This window comes from Pelodiscus sinensis, chromosome 7, assembly GCF_052426305.1.
Source record: "Pelodiscus sinensis isolate ZL-2025 chromosome 7, ASM5242630v1, whole genome shotgun sequence".
NCBI classification, from domain to species: Eukaryota; Metazoa; Chordata; order Testudines; family Trionychidae; genus Pelodiscus; species Pelodiscus sinensis.
The window spans coordinates 43,835,154-43,851,472 of record NC_143058.1 but is presented as its reverse complement, the minus strand read 5'-3'; the positions used below and the strand labels follow the sequence as shown (position 1 = coordinate 43,851,472).

General features: G+C 48.8%; 1 long non-coding RNA gene across 1 annotated transcript in view; it reads left to right on the top strand.

Annotated features, from left to right (window-relative positions):
* The window catches only part of LOC149524064 (uncharacterized), a 115,030-nt gene that overhangs the window by 1,157 nt on the left and 97,554 nt on the right, over window positions 1-16,319 (top strand). The gene's annotated exons all lie outside the window — the stretch shown is intronic.

Sequence of the window (16,319 nt, the reverse complement as noted above, 5' to 3'; positions counted from 1 at the left end):
TTACCCCGGGACTCTTGCCACCTGCACCTTTTCTTGCTTTTTTCTCTTTTCTCCTTCCCCCCCCCCCCCCCCCCGCCCAGGCTGGGGGAAAGGGAGAGACAGAACATATGACATGGCAGAGATTGGGGGGTGTTTTAGAGAGCCCATGGGGGAGTCAGAGGGTGGTACCCACCAGGCGAAGTAGAGTGAAAGAAGGCAAGCTTAGCAAACAGAGTGACTGTGGCCAAAAGAGCTTGTGTGAGGTACCTTTGAAGGCCCCACCAAAAAACTGAATCAAGAGGGGGGGGGAAGGCCGACCATATCGTCTTTATCTTAGTGGTTGGAAGGGGGGCTCATATGTGACTGAGGGAAAAGCAGGCCCCGCTCCCATTTCAGCATGGGAAAGCCATTACAAAGGTGGGATTTGCTAGAGTGCTATAAACCATGTGGAGACATGAATAAGAACTACCTATTCATCCCTTTATATAACACCTCTTCATATAATACAAGAGTCAGGGTGACCTGAGGCATAAATCAAACCAAAGATGATGTGCCTTCCTGCAAGGCACTGTCAGCATGTGGCACTCCTTACAGATTGGTCTTCACAGATCAACTAGCAAGTGGGATCAATAAAAAAGTGAGCAATTGCATGAAAAATGGTTCCTCCAAGGGTTATTAGCCAAGCTGATCAGGGACACAATCTCATGCTCCCAAAACCTGCCCCACCGCCTTACTGTCAGGGCAACCCTTATCCTCCTGCCCCAGGGCCACCAGGCTTTTGGCCAACTCATCTGACCTGACTGGACTGGGGGAGGCAGGACTTGAACCCAAACCCACACTCCACCCTAGACAAGTGCCTTAGCCTCTAGGCTAGTGGTCCCCAACCTTTTGAGGTTGTCGGGTGCCAGGGGGCGTGGCCGTTTGCCCGCCAGGGGGCGGGGACACTGCACGCCCGGGGGCGGCCCTCCCCCCATAGCCGTGCGCCCGGGGGGCTGGCGCCCCCCCCCGCAAGCGCCGCGTGCCCGGGGGGCCGGCGCCCCCCCCCGCGAGCGCCGCGCACCCGGGGCTGACGCTCCCCGCAAGTGCCGCGCCATGTGCCCGGGGCCAGGCCAGCCCTGAGCACCTGGCGGGCGCATGCAAATGCCCCCACGGGCGCCATGGCGCCCACGTGCACCGTGTTGGGGACCACGGCTCTAGGCCATGCTGGAACCCACCACACCAGCTGCTGGAAATGGCTGACAAGAAGACTGATCGTTTGATAATTGCCCTCTTCTGTCCACTACTTTGAAGTGTCTGGATTGGCCAATGTCGGAAGATGTGCAACTAGGCTAGCAGGATCATTGGTCTGATCCAGTCTGGCCATTCGTACCAGCTTAATTTCCTCCTTGCATCATGAGATAGGAGCTGAAGATTCACCTGCTGCCTAGGTGAATGCCCTGATCATTGGCTCATGGGCTACAGTGCTGAGGGCTTCCACAATGTTTCATTTTAATAAGTACAGTACTGAGGTGAGGTGTATGAGACTCCCTCCCTAGGCCAGCGGTGGCTTCTCTGGTGTGTTAGGGGAATTACTGGGTCAAATCCCCTTTCTGCTTACTGAAGAGGAATGTGCTACAACCCATGTACATGCTTGGGTTATACACCTAGCTATGGTGATGGAGGCTGGAGGTCCCTTGAGCTTACCTGTTGAATCTGATACACTTTAGTTAAATATTATTGAGGTAGCATCAACTCTGCACTTTGTTGTCCAATGGTTAATTACCTACCTTGCTTAGTGATGCTCTGAATTTGAACCTTCCATCTGCCTGCATTAAGAAGGGCTTCGGAGGGGTTTCAAACACAATTGTGCTGCATGGTGGGGCGGGGGATTTACTGCCCTCTTACCTGTGGCCGCTTTTTGTTTAAATTTTGGCTAGGTGAGGTGCTACTGACTTCCTCTGTAGCCCAGAAGTTTAGCTATGGGTTTGAGCCAGGGCTGGATTAAGGGGGGGAGAGGGGGCTAGCCGGGCAGCTGCCCGGGGCACCAACCTATGGGGGGGCGCCTGATGGCAGCTGTAAGGGGCACCGCTTGCGTGGCGCCCCTTAGAGCTGCCATCAGGCGCCGTGTGCCCGGGGCAGGGGCTGCATGGCACCCCTTAGAGCTGCCATCAGGCACTGTGCACCTGATGGCAGCTGTAAGGTACACAGCACGCCCAGGGGTGGGGCCATGCATGTGCCATGTGCCCGGGGACAGAGCCGCGCATGGCTGGGGCGCAGGAATGGCTCGAGCTGGCCCTGGTTTGACCCTGCCCTGGTGCCTGTGCCTGCCCCTGTTCTGTAACAGCCTTGTGCTCACTGCTCTCTTGTCTTTTTGAAGTGGCTCTGCTTGACTTAAATGTATTTTAAGATAAATTCATGGCTACATTCACTCTCTAATCTGATTACTTAAACAATGCAGCAGGAGACTGGAGGTGTTTCATAGCATTGCAAACAGCATGGGTGGCCAGTGTGCTAGGCAAGGGAAGGCGCAGCCTTCCCAAACTGCCAGCCTGGCTCTGCTCACATGGCCAGGGCTGCCCTGACACAAGGTGAACTGAGGCAGCTGCCTCAGGTGCCAGACTGGGGGGGGGGCGCCACTAGGATCCAGAGTGTAGAAAATTGTGTCTGCTGCTAGTGCATATGAAGGTAGCAGAGCAGTACCATGAGAGGAGTAGAACAGGAAGAAGCCAAAATTGAGACCTTGCAAAGTTTTGGCCTAAGTGAGGGGACATGAGGGCATCATTTGAGCTCCCCGCCTCAGGTGCCAAAATGTAGTGGGCTGGCCCTGCACTCTGCCCCCAGAATGCCTACTGCAGGCAATTTGGGGGTGGAGTGTGGCTGCCTCCAGGGCCTGCCCTTTCTGTGCTCTGAGGCTAGGGCACGCTAGGGAGGTTAACATTTAGTGGACTGTATGATTAACCAATAAGAGTAAACCACACATTCCCCCTCACCCCCCTGCTGCCACTAGCAAGAGTTGGTGCAGCCAGTTTAAAAGCCAGTTCTGGAGCTGCCTGCCCCTTTTCCCCCCACACTGCTGCCTCTATCAACAGCATAGAGGAGAGAGCAGGGGAGGCTGCCATGAAGCAGTCTCTGTCTGCAGGGAGCTCAGACCCCCCCCCCCCCACAACCCCACCCAACAGACAGGGGCTGCTGCCACCCCACACTGCTGCCTTTGTATTTGAGGCAGTGGCACAGGGTGGCAGGCAGCTGGTCTGTGCGGTCTGATACAGAGGCAGCAGCGTGGGCTTGCAGGAGTTCCCCGGGCATGGGGCCAGGAGTGCTCTGGCTGCTAGCCCCACTCCAAGGGATTATAGAATAGTAGAGTAAATGACAGAAATTCATGCAGATACTTGGCTATTCAATTAACTGATATCTAACATCCCTAGTTTAGACCAGGGCTAAGGGTGTTTTCCTGGTTGGTTGTCCTCTAGATAATCTATTTTAAACTGGTAAATACCAATTTGTCAGGTTGATAATGAAGAAAATTAATTAGCATCCCCTGCCCTACTAAAGACAGTACATACAGTGCCATCTGACATCTAACTATCAAATAGTCACACAAAGCAATGACAAAAAGCCACAGGCCAAGCTGCAATGGGACACAGGTCATATGAGGTAGTTGCAGCAGTGGAGGTGAAACTGAAGGCATCTACACGATAGTGGAAGACAACACACCCAGACAGTCTGGATATAGGGCATCCAGGAACAGGACATGAGTCTTGGGCGTCAGATGGCCTGCTGCACAAGTGATTGAAAAGAAACTAGGCATAAAAGCAACACAGAGGACCAGTAGGATATAGACCAACAGAATGAAGATGGTAACATGATGAAAGCAAATCTCTCCCCAACAGCAGCCTCCGTTGGGGGGGCAACTGTAATATTCACCAGAAACCACTGACTGGCCCCAGTCTTACTGTATACAGCAGAGGTGAGCAAAATACAGCCTGTGGGCCAGATTTCGCCCACCAAGCATTTTGGATCTAGCCCATGGTCTGCTGGGACCCTCAGGCAGCCTCCCTTCCTGCCTCAACCTCAGGTTGCACAAAGCAGCTGCCTGCGGGGGTCATGTGCCTCTTGCCACTCTGTGCCCCTTTCACAGGAGGGGTGTTACTTTGGGTGCTGCCCCAGCACAATCATCGCAGCTCCCATTGGCTGTAAACTGGCCAGGACATATTTGTGGTGCAGGCAGCGCATGAATTACATAAGAATGGCCATACTGGGTCAGACCCAGGGCTGGCTCTAGGTTTTTTGCTGCCCCAAGCAAAAACATTTCCCCCCCCCCCCCCCCACACACACACACACACACTTTCACAGAGGCATGAGTAGAGTGGGACTGGGGGCAGGAGAAAGCAGCACTCCACACTCACTCTTGTTCTCAGGTCCCAGTGTGTGTGGAAGAAACTGGCTGCAGGGGCTGCCCTCGTTTCCCAGTGCTGCCTGCCCCCCACCCTTGGCACAGCCTGGCGCTGGGGTCTCTGCAGCCGGAGGAGGGACTCGCTTGTCCCTGGCGCTCAAGGGATGGGGCCACACCGTGGCTGAGCTCCAGCAGCCGCCAAGCCCCTGAACTCCGCTCCAGGGAGCCAGCTGCTGGGACCAGCCACCATGGCCGCGGCCTGCCCTGCCGGGCTCAGCGTCACCAGCTGCGGCCGCCCCGCCCTGCCTTCTAGGAAGTGCCCCAGTAGGGGCCGGGCCTCAGGGCTGCCCGCGCAGAGCTCCCAGTGCCCCGGGGCCAGGCGCGGGCTCCGAGCAGCTGGGCGCGGGGCTCCCAGCTCGAGGCGGACTCTGCCGGGCTCCCTGCCTACTCCTCCTCAGGCCGGAATGCCGCCCCTGGCAATGTGCCACCCCAAGCATGTGCTTCCTTCGCTGGTGCCTAGAGCCAGCCCTGGTCAGACCAAAGGTCCAACCAGCCATGTCTGCCGACAGTAGCCAATGCCAGCTGTCCCAGATGCAGGGCCGGCCAGAGGCATTTTGGCGCCCTGGACACAGGCGTGCGGCGCCGCCCCCAGGTGCACTGCGCATGTGCGGGCCTACCCCTGGGGCGCACGATGCATGCGCGACCCAGCTACGGCCACTGGCGCAAAGCCTGTGGCCTACCCCTGGGGTGCACGATGCATGTGCGACCCAGCTACGGCCACTGGCGCAAAGCCTGTGGCCTGCCCCTGGGGTGCATGGCACAAGCGCAGCCCAGTCCGGCCCGGCTGTTGCTGCTGGCCCGTTCGCCAGGCTGTGTAGAGCCCCATGGCCGTGGGGGAAAGGGCATTACTGGCTGGTGCCAGGGGGATGCGGGCGGGCCAGCACTGTGGGAGCCAGGCGCGCGGTGCCTGATGGCAGCTGTAAGGGACGCCATGCATCCCTTACAGCTGCCATCAGGTGCCCCCCATTGGTTGGTGCCCTGGGCAGCTGCCCGGCTCGCCCATGCCTCTGTCCGGCCCTGCCCAGAGGGAGTGAATCGAACAGGTAATGATCAAGCCATCTGCTGCCATCCATCTCCACCCTCTGACAAACAGAGCCTGGGGACACCATTCCTTACCCATACTGGCTAATAGCCATTGATGGACTTAACCTCCGTGAATTTCTCGTTCTCTTTTAAATCCTGTTACAGTCCTAGCCTTCACAACCTCCTCAGGCAAGGAATTCCACAGATTGACTATGCACTGTGTGAAGAAGAACTTCCTTTTATTTGTTTTAAACCTACTGCCCATTAATTTCATTTGGTGGCCCCCAGTTCTTCTTCTGTTATGGGAACAAGTAAATAACTTGTCCTTATTCACTTTCTCCACACCACTCATGATTTTATATACCTCTATCATATCCCCCCCTTTCCAAGCTGAAATGTCCCAGTCTCTTTAATCTTTCGTCATATGGGACCCATTCCAAATCCATAATCATTTTAGTTGCCCTTTTCTGATGCCAGTATATCTTTTTTGAGATGAGGAAACCAGTATTCCCTCTTTCCCCAGTGTGTGGCACAGAGAGGCATATGGCCCCAGCAGTAGGCCCCTGGGCTGCTAGCCAGGAGCTGCTTTGATAAGCACCTCCTGGCAACAATCTGCATATAGCACCCCATCCTCCTCCCTGCATCTCAACTCCATGTCACCACTCAAACTCTCTGCACCCTGCTTCCCCAAGTCACAATTCCCTCTCAGACCTTGCACCCCTGCTTACCACCCTCTCCCCAGGCCAGAATCCTCTCCTGCACCCATACCCACTCCCTGACCCTGCACCCTAATTACTTGCCTGAGGTCACAATTCCTTCCTCCACCCAAATTCCCTCTCAGATCCCACACCATCTCCTGCACCCCAATCCTCTACCCCAAACTCCCTTCTGCACCCAGCCTCCATTCCAGAACCCCCATCCCTTCCATAGAAAACTGTGGTCCTTGACTACTTACGAAAATCTTGCAGTGGCCCCCTATCAAAAAATTATTGTCCATCCCAGTCTACAGAGACCATAAATTGTCTAAATCCCTAGATTTCCTGCATTGGTACGATCATCTGTGGACTATCAGTAGCCTTTTTTTTTTTTTTTTTTTTTTTTAAAACCCCAACCTTAACTTCTGATAACACGAGGTTTGTATACACCAGTGTTTCCCAAATAGTGCTCCATGCAAAGTGAAAATAAGGGTTCCACGAGAACCTGATCACTTGCACCCTCCCCCTGAGCCAGTCTTAGGGGCGGGCGAGCCGGGCAGTTGCCTGGGGCTGCCATTTTCAGGGAGCCATCGGCCACCACAGTCTTAGGGGCAGGCCAGCGGGGTTGTGTTTTTTTTGTTGTTGTTGTGTGGTTTTCTTTTGGTCGACCAGTCCCCCCCAGCAGTGTGTGGGTTTTTTTTTTTAAAGGGTTCTGTGGCCAAATAAAATTGGGAAACACTCGTATACACTACCACTACCATCCTGTCTCATACCTAATAATAGACCATTTGTACTAACCGCTGTGGACTGTTAGTTGCTTTTTATTAAGATTAATGTTGTTGCTGGTCCCAAGCACCAGTTACAGGGCTAGGAGGTCCCCTAAGCTAGAGTTTAGGGTTGAAGCTGAATGATTATCCTTTACAAAGATTGGTGCCCTTGGCTATGGTTATGTTTGCATCCCACTAGGCTAGGGATAGTGATGGGTTCAGTTTGTGGTTCCTGAGCCAGGGTTAGAGATGCGGACTAGATGATGGTGGTGTTATATTCCATATTATTTATGCAAATATGCTTACAATAAGAATATGCCATAACAGATATGCTTTAGGTAAGATATTATTGGAATGGCTGAGATTTACTGAATAGGATTATCCCATTCGTATGCATGTAGCATTTTTTGTGCGACATTAGGAATATTGACCTGTGTACTTTTATTTTATATTTGCTGCTTTGGCCACTCCCACTTCTGACACTTCAGGGACTACAATGGAAAAACCAGACAGGGTTGATAGGCTATCAGCACGGACAGTGAACTGTAAATAGGCTTGGCCTGCTTGTGGACCATCATTACTACTACTGACTCATGGTCACTGTGTTGCCCCAAAGTCATGTGACCTGGTCACTTAATATTAACTTGCATCTTGGTCTGCTGAACTGTTCCACAAGCGGGTGGGGAAATCAGACAAAGGATTCCTTCCTTATGAAATTATATAAGAGGCATGGGTGGCCAGTGACCCAACAGCCCAGGGAGGCTAGCCTGACCCCTCCTCTTGTACACACACCCCCTCACAGGAGCCCAAAGCACACTCACCATGGCCCACACCCCAGGACTGCTTGGCTGGGGACAGGGAACCAAGGCCCCAGCCCTAGTGTGCCACAGTGGCAGGGCCGCTGCGCTCATAGTCCCAGGGGTATGGGTCCCAGAGCACTGTGCAGGCAGCGTGTCCCACTGTGACTCCCTGCAGGAAGTACACTGGCCTGTACTCTGTATTGTGTACAGAGGTCACAATAAGCTGTTTGGGGATGCTTAGCCTCCCCCTGCCTACAATACTCATCACTCATGCTATTCTATCAATACTGTATTAATCCATAAATGAGCCAAAGAGATTCTCTTTGTGTCTGTCAGTGCCCCGATGAGACCGAGACCTTGGCATATGCTGGCAACTAGTCTGCCAACATCACAGCATCTACATAAGGTAAAAGTTGTTAAGCATAAGGTATAAATAAGGTAAAATGTTAAGCATGCATAGAGGAACACTATAGGAATTTTAGTAATCTATGATCTCATTGTCATGTGGTTCAATTTTTAGATCCAAGGGAAACCTGAACACTCCAGAGAGGCTTAACCACTTTCTTATTTATTGCAAGCTTTAAGTAGATAACATTGTTTAAATTTTACAAGCCTTACAAACAATTCCTACACAACTTAAACCTTAAACACTATACATTCTAAAGCAATTAATAGAGTGCAAAGCAATGCAAATGCAATTAATAGATTATTATAATACAATAATTAAGCCTAGTTCACTTACACTTCACCTGTACGCTACCTAAAGTACCAGGCAGGAGGTCGAGGTCCCTTTGATTCCCACCCAGCAGGACACCATGCACTGCTGCAGCCGGTGTGAAGGGTCTCTTACTTCTAGTCATAATGAGCAGGACCTGTAGGTCATGCTCACTCCCTCCCACTGATTATCTTTTCTATACCTATATTTATACTCGACTTGGTTGTTCTAGTAATATCTACCGATTGATTATGCATTTTACAAAATACCTATTATGCCCATATTTGGGATACGTCCTGCTATTCAGGCTGTACTATACTTGATTGACAGTTCTATGGCTGATCTGATTTTTGCTTATCAGAAATATCATGTACCAGTACCAAGTTTCTCCCAATGTTCTTGGGGTGGTTTCACTATAACATACTCCCTATGCATGATTGTTTAAAGCACTCCTGACTCTTAAAGCCCCATCCCCCTCGGCCTGGCCTACGTGCATACGTGCACCAGACTTGAGTCAGGCCTGGGTTTGCTTTGTTAGAAATCCGCACTTTGGGCAAGACAGCCATCGTTAGTCCGGTTAAGGCAGGGCTGGACAATGCAGACACTATTATTCTGGTCAAGATGTGGTTGTGCGGGCTCCCCTACACTCATTGGATAAGAGCCTTTGAAAATGGGAGAGTTAGAGCCAATTCTAGTTCACATGGGGAAGGAGTATGCATGCGCACACACACGTTTTACCTTATGTTTCATGCTAGAATGAATTAGGGATGTTAGATATCATTTAATAATCATGTAACTGCACAAAATCTTTGCAATTACAAGATTATTCCATGGTCCCCAGGGGCAGGGCAGCAGCCAATGCACTCCTGGCTGCACTCCTGGTCTCACTCCCAGAGAGCACCCTGCCAACTCTGTATCAGAGGCAATAGCGGGGTGGCTGCAGCCTCTATCTGCGGGGAGTCGGCGCTACCTGCAAGCAGAGGCTGCACTGGCATCCCACCTGCCCCCCCACCTTGCACTGCTGCCTCTGATACTGAGGCAGCAGTGAGGGGGGGAGGGGAAAGATGGCTCTGTGAAGCCGGCTCTCTACCTCTTGTAAACAAGGAGGCTTACAGAATCTGTCGAAAAAGGCTTTCTTTCTCGACAGATCCTCCCACCCCCCCCTCCCCCTCCCCCCGACTGCTGCTTTTTGCTGAGTTGGCAAAATGTGGTGGCCATTTTAATGCAAATTAGGCACAGGATATTTAAATCCCTGCCTCATCTGCAATGTTGACCTGCCTAATCTGCATCCCTTTGCCAACAGAGGGATGCAGTGTAGACATACCATCAGAGACAACAGTGCAGGGGAGGAAGGGCAGGTGGCTCTGTGGGCGGCTTAAAAGCTGGCTTGCTACTGGCACCAACTCCCCCCTCCTCTATCAGAGGCAGCAAGTTGGGGAGGGGGAAGTGCATGTAAATTGTTTGGATTAACGAATAAGCCTAGGCTTATGGGTTAATTGTTTACACAACTATACACTGACCACCCTAGTATACACTAGGGTGTTACTTTGAAATAACCCCCCTTAGGACAAATTTATAAGTGGAGCATGCACACTGTCAAGCCTGTTATTTTGAAATAATGGGCCTCTTATTTCAAAATCTGTACTTCTGCTTTTCTCGGGGGAGGGAGGAATAACACTTCATTTCAAAATTAATTATTTCGAAATAACTACTCCCCAGATTCAATCAAACTAGTTACTCCAGTGCTTCCTGGGGCTGTAAGTCAAGGTAGCGTGTCCACATTAAGAGAGCCTGCCTCGGGCTAATTTTGAGGCTTCCCTATAGAGGGCACATGTTTTTTCAATTTTGTAAAATCAGGAGTTAAGTTGAATTTAGTTATTTCAAAATAATTTCCTAGTGTAGACATGCCCGGAGATAAATAGCTTGAGAGTTTAAACTGACTTGGTGCCTTCTTAAATCAGCAAATGGACAAGACCCTGTTCCACAAAGGGCCACAATCTTTAGAACAGGGTTGGCAGGATAGTGCCTGCCAGAATCCATGTTAGTGTGAACTCCGGTAAGTTTATTAGCATTTCTCTGTAATGCTTTTTAATTTGGGAATAAAGTGGGCTTGCTTAGAAAGCACTGTTTGGTAACTTACATCTTCAGCAATCCCCCTGATACCAGTATCTAAACTAAAAGCAAACAGGTCTGTTGAGGCAGACTGTTTTTGCTGGAAAATTCACAGTGAAGGCAGGGAACTCTGCAGCCTGGGCATACTCTGGTCAGAAGGGAGTGTTGTGAGTCTCTACCCAAGAGAGGTAACAGCTGCCGTGCTGGAATCCTGAGAGTGGGTGCCTTTGCTGGACCACTACCAGGAAATACAGGTACAGGTTCTCTGAACTGTTACAGCATGTTTTGACCTTTCCCTAAAAGGGATGAGATTTCATGAGTCTGCAATCACTTGTTGTCAATCACATACTCTGCAGATCTCATACTGTTCCATGCATGCTGTCTGTCGGGCACTCATGCCTGATCAGTAGAAATATGTCTGAGATGAGCCTGGACATGGCTCTTGTCCCCAAGTGTGAGGGTATTGATATATGTCATCTAAGGATGTTAAGGACTAGTAGACTATCAGATAAGCAAATGCTAGTCAATTTCCCTCCCCCTGTCCCCCTTGCTGCCTCTATCAGATAGAGGCATCAAAGAGGGGGGAACAGGGAGTACTTCAAAGCAGCTTCACTGCACAGGGATCAGCTATGCAGCACTGCTGCTTTGAAACTCCAAGTCAGTGTTTCAAAGGGGCAGCAGCCACACAGCTGATCTGCGTGACATTTCAGTGGAATGGGGATTCCCCAGCTGACCCCAGATTCTGCGCAGCATTTCCCCAGCTGACCCCAGGCTCTGCGCAGGATGCAACGCAGCATAGAGCCCAGGATTAGTGGGAGACTGAGTCCCCCGCTGACTCTGGGCTGCATGAGGGCACTGTGGCTTTGAAATGCACAAGAGTCCTCACTGGCAACTCTTGTACATTTCAAAGCAGGCACATCCGCATGCATCCCGGAGTCAGCAGGACTTCCTGCTGGCTCTGGGCAGCACTTGGAGTTCCGCATTCCTCCTTTGAAATGTACAAGAGCCTGGGGGGGGGGGGGGGAGAGCAGCTCTTGTACATTTCAAAGGAGGAATGGGGAAGTGCCTATTGACTAGTAGTAATTGACTCGTCAATTAACTGCAATTTAACATCCTTAATGACATCAGCTCATAGAGTCCCAGGATTACTGCTCTACCCCTTTTAAACAAAATTCCATCTTGCATGCACAATTCATCCCTCACCTGGTGGTAGGCTTTAACCTTCTGGACTACTATAATGAGCTCTTAGCTTCAAGAAAGTGCAAAATTGTTGTTCTGTTTATAAATGTGTAACTGTTTCATCCACTCACTGTGCTATAGTTACCTACTGGAATTGAAGGGGTTAATTTCTTTCCCGAGACAGGGGATTGAGTTGGAGTCACATAGACAGTAGGTAAGTTTGGGTTGATGTGAATGAACTGTCAATAAAAGAATGAAGTTACCTTGGAGATAACACTAGAAGACCAAAGTCCTAAACATTAATTTTCAGTGGTTGCTAGCCAGCTGGGCAGAACACGTGAAAACTAAGTGATTGCAAATTGAAACTCAGACCAGGTGAGTGAGCAGTCTGAGTTAAGTAGGTAGCTGCCAGGTTCAGTGAGAGTTGGAGTCCTGACTAATTTGGGCCTGAAAGTCATATAATGCTGCCACTGTGGACATATGCATAAGCTTGTCATGGATTCAGAAGAGTGCTTTTTATCTCTGACCTTTACATGATTTACCAGAAGCAAGAAAAAACATAAGTCTGTTAGGGCAGCTGTATATTTTCATTCTCCCTTTATGCTGATTGTCTGCATTTCCTCACGTGTATTCTGGATACTGGCTTCTATTCCAGAATAGCACCAACATATTTGGGAGTTTCTGTTCTTGATAATGCTGGATATTATGATTTTACGGCCTGTATATATGATGGTAACCATGGTATCATGTATACTCATCTCAGTACTGCCAGTAAACTTGAGAGGCAGGTGGAGTTTCTCCTCTGCTGTTTGCCCAACCTGACAGAATGGAGTATGTGGGCACTTGTAAATCTTTGTACTTCATGATTTCATAGCTTCTAAGACGAGAAGGCTGTTTTTTGCTTCTTTACAGCCCCTGTCTTGAAACTGGCACGTAACTGGGTTGATGCTTTCTGTATCTTTGTGTTTTTCTGTATTTGTCAGGTTAAGGATTTCCTGTTCTTATTTCATTGTCCTTTTTTAAATGCTGCAGAGCTGCTCTGGATAAGAAGTTACCTGTATCTCTGTTCCTTTCTTGTAGGGTACACAAGTTGTAGCATTGCCACTTCAGCAGCATGTGCTGCTGGCATTTGGGGTCCGGTAAGCAGTGGCTCTTTAAAAATATGTTCTCTAGTAGTTTATAGTCGTTGTAATAAAATATCTTCCCATCCCAGATTCTGTACCAGCTGAATTGTTTTACCTATTTCTAGGTGTAATATGTCTGGAAGACATCCCTATCCTTTTTAAAAACTTCACAGTAATCTTTTTAGCATGTTTGTTGCGGGGTTATCTGGGGGGTACATTTGTAGTTATGGGAGTCATTTGTACCAGGTTTAGTATCACTAGGTTTGTGAATTAACTTGTTTAGCTGAAAACATTTTCTGTATTACCTGAAATTTCAGCCTGTGTATGTTTTCTTGTTGTTCAATGTACATTGTCCTCGTGATAGTTTTTATCATGCCCTCTGCTTTCCTCTGTTGTACTATGCTGAAGAAGTCTTTGTGGCTTACCATAATCATTGGTGACCCACTGTTAATCTGGCACTCAGTTTCCGGTTTATGTGTGTATTGCCTCTGCAGTTGATGCTAGTGTGAACTTTACAGACCATTAATTTTTGCTGTTTGGTACAGTTCTAATGTCATAGCCATGACTCAGGATGAGATTTTGTATGTTTAACTTCCTTAATATGGTGGGCTTTTTTCCCCCCCTTTGGTTGTGGGTTTGTATTTTCGCCTCCAAGCTTTAGCATATATAATTTCTCTTGCCCAATTATTGCTTATGACTCCATACATGGTGCATTTTCCATCATGTTTTTTTTTCTACTGCAGCCACAAGTCGTCTTTAGAAAAATTTCAATCTCCTCTTCTTTGTGCATTTGGACTTCCATGAGTTCTGGTGTATTTTTTTTTTTCTTTATTGCGTGATGCATTGCCTACATTCCTCATTCTGTGCATTTACATGTGAGTTTGTTCATGAGTTTTGCTTATATGTATTCTCATTGGAGCACTTGCCTCTTGCATCCCTCTTACTAATCTATCATAAATTAATCTATTCAAAGCTGATAATTACATGAGTTAGCTATTTTGTACAATTTAGCAATTTACTGATCCATTATTTCTCCAGATTTTTATGACAAGCATTGACAAGATAATTGTAAAATACAACATTTTTGGGGGGGATAAAGATTTTTACTTGAATTCTCCTGCTCTTTACAGCTGAAGATGCAGGCAGGCCCCGGGTTACATCAATCCAACTTACATCGGACCCCTAGTTACACACGGGGGGGGGCGCAGCTAGTGCGGGGTGCCTCCCCCACTGTTGCTGCCTCCGGCAGCGCAGGGGGCGCTTCCTCCCCCCAGCAGACCAGGGAGACACAGAGTGGCTTTTCTCGCCGCAGAGAATGCAGGTCTGCTGGGGGAAACAAGACACCAGCCGAAAGGGGGCACTCCAGAGTAGAAAAATTAATTTCCTAGGGAACAGCAGGAGCAGCAGGCAGTGAGACCCATTGTGTTACAGTCCCTATCTCGGGAGCAACAGCTCTTTCCCTCCTCAGCACTAGAGCTGCAAGTATCTTGTTAGCGTCACGTGAAATTAACAAGTCCCTTCCAGCCTGGCAGAGGTGAAGCTGAAAAATTACCCAGTGGTGTGGGTGGGCAAGAATGGGGAGGAGCAGGACAGAAGGGAAGAGGGGATAAGCCCCAACCCCACACCCTGGCTGGAACGGAGCAGGGTAAGCCCCAAGGGGATGGGTCTGGTTGCAAAGTGGGTGAGTGGACACCTGTGGCTAAACTCCTGTTCCCAACACAGAATTTTTCTTTAAAATTAATCCTGTGGATAAATTCACACACACCCTTCACAGGAAGGGATTTCCATTTTCTGCTCAGCAGAATACAACAACAGCTTTGATTGTATCAGTATGTCACTGTGCTCTCCAATGACTATTGATTACACTTAGTACCCATTTCACTGAACCATCTGTAGCAAATTCTATTTGGAACAGTAATATGCATTGAATAAACTTTTTTTTAGTTATACAAAACAAAGATTCTGACTATTAAATGAATAACTGGGATTTTTCAGGTACCCCAAAAGGAAGATTTGGATATAGCATGAAACACTGAAACTTATGATCAATTTTTAATTAAAATATCAACCAAAAAAACCTTCATATCAAAACAGTATGTGTTTTTTTCTTAGAATAAGGAAGTTGTATGAGAATCAGGGTCTTTTCCACCTAACTCCAGCTCCCCCCCCCCCCAAATATGTACCAGTTACGACTTACATACAAATTCAACTTAAGAACAAACTTACAGTCCCTATCTTGTACGTATCCTGGGGACTGCCTGTACTGTTGGAGCACATGGCAGCCCATCTCCATGTTCTTTTGGGACAGAAATCTGGTATTCTGAGTTGTTGTTGTTTTATAATATTTTTAGGGGTTGGTTGTGGTGGTGGTGGTGTTTGTTTCACCTATTTACAAGACTGACTTCTGTTCTGACACCATGGCTACGTCTACACTGGCCCCTTTTCCGAAAGGGGCATGTTAATTTCACAGGTCGTAATAGGGAAATCCGCGGGGGATTTAAATATCCCCCGCGGCATTTAAATGTCCGCCGCTTTTTTCCGGCTTTTAGAAAAGCCGGAAAAGAACGTCTACAGTGGGCCCCGATCCTCCGGAAAAAAGCCCTTTTCCGGAGGAGCTCTTATTTCTACTTTGAAGTAGGAATAAGAGATCCTCCGGAAAAGGGCTTTTTTCCGGAGGATCGGGGCCACTGTAGATGTTCTTTTCCGGCTTTTCTAAAAGCTGGAAAAAAGCGGTGGACATTTTTATTTAAATGCCGCGGGGGATATTTAAATCCCCCGCGGATTTCCCTATTACGACCTGTGAAATTAACATGCCCCTTTCGGAAAAGGGGCCAGTGTAGACGAGCCCCCATGTTCTCACTGCACAAGGAAGAGTAAAAAAAAAAGGTAAAAATCAAGCTTTCTTTTTTTTTCTTCACATATATAGACCTCTCTCATCCTACACTCCCTGAAAATACCATTCCGTAAGCACCTAGACATTACCTATATATAGAAGTAATATATCATATCTCCCATCAGCTAATCTCAAGCCTAGCCCAGGGCCTCCTACCAAGACTAATATTAACCCTAATCTATGGCCACCAGCTAATCCAAACGTGACTATCTATTCATCCTAAGTGAATCTTCCTTTGAGGATGCATACCAGCCCTATCCTTAATGCTCTCTTATCCCCTATCAGCCCAGTCTTTAACCCTAGGCCAGAGATGCTTCCAGCCCAAACCATAACCCTATCTTAAGGCTGCCTACAGTCACTAATCCTAGGTTAGGTCCCCACTACCAGCTTCAGTCCCTAACATGTATCTGCCTACTTGCCCTAAACCTTAAGCCTAGCACAGAGCACTTAACCATATCCTTACCTGAGCTGCTTGCTAGCTCCAACCCAAACAGTAGCTCAGGGCTGGCTATTGTCACTAATAGTAACAGTAGCTCGGGACCATATAAACCTCCCCAACTGTAGGCCTAGCCTAGGGCCCCTTACCAGCCCTAACCTAGT